We start from the raw sequence: 4,570 nt of genomic DNA, 5'->3' as shown, positions 1-4,570 counted from the left end.
TTGACGAAGTGGACTAAGTTGACGAAGTGGACGAAGTTGACGTAGTGGATGAAATGGACGGACTGGAGGGAAATGAGGAAGTGGACGAAGTTGGCGATGTGGACGAAGTGGACGAATTGGACGAAGTAGGGGAAGTGGAGGAAGTAGACTAAGTCGAGTAAATCGAGGAAGTGGAGGAAGTGGATGAAGTGGAAGAAGTGGAGGAAGTGGAGGAAGTGGATGAAGTTGATGAAGTGGACGAGGTGGACGAAGTGGTGGAAGTGGAGGAAGTGGAGGATGTGGTTGAAATGGAGGAAGTGGAGGAAGTGGAGGAAGTGCTGGAAGTGGTTGACGAAATGGAGGCAGTGGAGGAAGGGGAGGAAGGGGAGGAAGTGGAGGAAGTGGAGGAAATGGAGATTGTGGACGAAGAGGACGAAGTGGAAGAAGAAGTGGAGGAAGTCGAAGAAGGGGAGGAAGTGGAGGAAGTGGAGGAAGTGGAGGAAGTGGAGGAAGTGGAGGAAGTGGAGGAAGTGGAGGAAGTGGAGGAAGTGGAGGAAGTGGAGGATGTCTCTGAAGTGGACGGAGTGGAAGAATAACTGGAGGAAGTGGAATACGGGGAGGAAGTGGAGCAAGTGGAGGAAGTTGACGAAGTGGAAGAAGTTGACGAAGTGTACGAAATGGACGAAGTTGACGATGTGGACGAAGTTGACGAAGTGGACAAAGTGTACAAAGTGGACGAAGTGGAGGAAGTGGACGAAGTGGAGGAAGTGGACGAAGTGGAGGAAGTAGAGGAGGAAGTGGAGGAAGTGGAGGAAGAGGAGGTAGTGGAGGAAGTGAAGGAAGTGGAGGAAGTGGAGGAAGTGGACGATATGGACGAAGTGCAAGAATAATTGGACGAAGTGGAGGAAGTGGAGCAAGTGGAGGAAGTGGAGGAAGTGGACGACGTTGGTGAAGTGGACGAAGTTGACGAAGTGGAGGAAGTGAACGAAGATGATGAAGTGGAAGAAGTGGACGAAGTTAGCGAAGTGGACCCAGTGGACGAAGTTGACGAAGTTGACGAAGTGGAGGAAGTGGAGGAAGTGGAGGAAGTGGAGCAAGTACAGGAAGTGGACGAAGTGGAGGAAGAGGAGGATGTGGGGGATGTGGAGGAAGAGGGGGAAGTGGACGATGTGGACGAAGAGGAAGTGGAGGAAGTTGACGAAGTGGACGAAGTTGACAAAGTGGACGAAGTGGACGAAGTGGACGAAGTGGACGAAGTGGAGGAAGTGGAGGAAGTGGACAAGGTGGAGGAAGTGGAGGAAACCGAGGAAGGGGGGAAGAGAAGGATATCGAGGAAGTAGACGACGTGGACGAAGTGGACGAAGTCGACGATGTGGACGAATTTGCCGAAGTGGACGAAGTTGATGATGTGGACGAAGTTGACGAAGTGGACGAAGTTGACGAAGTGGACGAAGTTGACGATGTGGACGAAGTGGACGAAGTTGACGATGTCGACGAAGTGGGCGAAGTGTACGAAGTGGACAAAGTGGACGAAATGGACGAAGTGGAGGAAGTGGAGGAAGTGGAGGAAGCGGAGGAGGAAGCGGAGGATGTCGAGGAAGTGGACGAATTGGAAGAACGGGAAGAAGAAACCGACGAAATGGACTAGGTAGACGAAGTTGACGAGGTGGAGGAAGTGGAGGAAGTGATGGAAGGGGAGGAAGTGGACGATGTGGACGAAGAGGAAGAGGAAGAGGACGAAGTGGACGAAGTGGACGAAGTGGACGAAGTGGAGGAAGTGGTGGAAGTTAAGGAAGTGGACGATGTGGACGAAGAGGAAGAAGAACAGGACGAAGTGGAGGAAGTCGAGCAAGTGGAGGAAGTGGAGGAAGTAGAAGAAGTGGAGGAAGTGGACGATGTTGACGAATTTGACGAAATGGACTAAGTTGACAAAGTGGACGAAGTTGACGAAGTGGACGAAGTTGACGCAGTGGATGAAGTAGACGGACTGGAGGGAAATGAGGAAGTGGACGAAGTTGACGAAGTGGACGAAGTGGACGAATTGGACGAAGTAGGGGAAGTGGAGGAAGTAGACTAAGTCGAGTAAATCGAGGAAGTGGAGCAAGTGGAGGAAGTGGAGGAAGTGGATGAAGTTGATGAAGTGGACGAGGTGGACGAAGTGGAGGAAGTGGAGGATGTGGTTGAAATGGAGGAAGTGGAGGAAGTGCTGGAAGTGGTTGACGAAATGGAGGCTGTAGAGGAAGGGGAGGAAGGGGAGGAAGTGGAGGAAGTGGAGGAAATGGAGGATGTGGACGAAGAGAACGAAGTGGAAGAAGAAGTGGTGGAAGTCGAAGAAGGGGAGGAAGTGGAGGAAGTGGAGGAGGTTGACGAAGTGGACGAAGTGGATGAATTTTACGATGTGGACGAAGTTGACGAGGTGGACGAAGTTGACGATGTGGACGAAGTTGACCAAGTGGACGAAGTAGACAAAGTGGACGAAATGGACTAAGTGGAGGAAGTAGAGGAGGAAGTGGAGGAAGTGGAGGGAGTGGAGGAAGTGGGGGAAGTGGACGATGTAGACGAAGAGGAAATGGAGGAAGTTGACGAAGTGGAGGAAGTTGATGAATTTGACGAATTTGACGAAGTTGACGAAGGGGATGAAGTGGACGAAGTGGACAAAATGGACGAAGTGGAGGAAGTCGAGGAATTTGGGAAAGTGGAGGAAGTTGACGAAGTAGACGAAGTTGAAGAATTGGACGAAGTTGACGAATCTGACCAAGTGGACGAAGTGGACGAAATGGACGAAGTTGACGAGGTGGTCGAAGTGGAGGACGTGGAGGAAGTAGAAGAAATTGAGAAAGTGGAGCAAGTGGAGGAAGTGCAGGAAGTGCAGGAAGTTGGGGAAGTGGAGGAAGTGGACGAAGTGGACGAAGTTGGCGAAGTTGCCAAAGTGGACGAAGTTGACGAAGTGGGGGAAGTGGAGGAAGTGGGCGACGTGGAGGAAGTGGACGAGGTGGACGAAGTGGAGGAAGTAGAGCAAGTGGTGGAAGTGGCGGAAGTGGAGGAGGTGGAGGAATTGGAGGAAGTGGAGGAAGAGGAGGAACTGGAGGAAATGGACGAAGTGGAGGAAGTAGAGGAAGTGGAGGAAGTTGACGAAGTGGACGAAGTTGACGAAGAGGACGAAGTTGACGAAGTGGACGAAGGGGAGGAAGTGGAGGAAGCGGAGGAAGTGGAGGAATTGGAGGAAGTGGACAATGTGGACGAAGTGGAGGAAGTGGAACAAGGGGAGGAAGTGGAGGAAATTGAGGAAGTGGTTGACGAAGTGGAGGAAGTCGAGGAAGTCGAGGAAGTTGACGAAGTGGACGAAGTGGACGAAGTGGAAGAAGTGGAGGAAGTGGTTGACGAAGTGGAGAAATGGAGGAAGTGGACGATGTGGACGAAGTTGAAGAAGAAGTGGAGGAAGTGGAAGAAGTGGAGGAAGTGGAGGAAGTGGGGGAAGTGGACGATGTGGATGAAGAGGAAGTGGAGGAAGTGGAGGAAGTTGGGGAAGTGGAGGAAGTTGACGAAGTGGATGAAGTCAACGAAGTGGATGAAGTCAACGAAATCAACGAAGTGGACGAAGTTGACGAATTGGACGAAGTTGATGAATTTGACAAAGTGGACGGATTGGAGGGAAAAGAGGAAGTGGTGGAAGTGGACGAAGTTGTCGAAGTGGACGATGTGGACGAATTGGACCATGTGGACGAAGTGTTTGAATTGGATGAGATGGATGAAGTGGAGGAAGTAGAGGAGGAAGCGGAAGAAGTTGACGAAGTGGAAGAAGTGGAAGAAGAAGTGGACGAAATGGACGAAGTGGACGAAGTAGACGAAGTGTATGATGTGAACGAAGTGGACGAAGAGGACGTAGTGGACGAAGTGGAGGAGGTGGAGGAAGTGGGGGAAGTGGAGGAAGTGGAGGAAGTGGAGGAAGTTGGGGAAGTGGAGGAAGTTGACGAAGTGGACGAAGTTGACGAATTTGACGAAGTGGACGAAGTGGACGAAATGCACGAAGTGGACGAAGAGGAGGAAGTGGACGAAGTTGGCGAAGTTGACAAAGTTGACGAAGGGGAGGAAGTGGGGGAAGTGGACGATGTGGACAAAGAGGAAGTGGAGGAAGTGGAGGAAGTAGAGGAAGTAGAAGAAGTGGAGCAAGTGGAGCAAGTGGAGAAATTGGAGGAAGTTGAGGAAGTGGAGGAAGTTGACGAAGTGGACGAAGTGGACGAAATGGACGAAGTGGAGGAAGTGGACGAAGTGGAGGAAGTCGATGAAGTGGACGAAGAGGAGGAAGTGGACGAAGTTGGCAAAGTGGAGGAAGTGGAGGAAGTGGAGGAAGTAGAGTAAGTGGAGGAAGTGGAGGATGGGGCGGAGGTGGAGGAAGTGGACGAAGTGGAGGAAGTTCACGAAGAGGACGAAGTGGACGAAGTGGAAGGAGAAGTGGAGGAAGTGGTTGACGAAGTGGACGAAGTGGAGGAAGTGGGGGAAGTGGAGGAAGTCGACGAAGTGGCCGAAGTGGAGGAAGGGGAGGAAGTGGAGGAAGTGGTTGAGGAAGTGGAGGAAGTGGACGAAGTGCACG

Source organism: Vigna umbellata, chromosome 4 (genome assembly GCF_029865625.1).
Source record: "Vigna umbellata cultivar VRB3 chromosome 4, Vumbellata_1.0, whole genome shotgun sequence".
In the NCBI taxonomy this organism is placed as follows: Eukaryota; Viridiplantae; Streptophyta; class Magnoliopsida; order Fabales; family Fabaceae; genus Vigna; species Vigna umbellata.
This window is presented reverse-complemented; position numbering follows the sequence as displayed.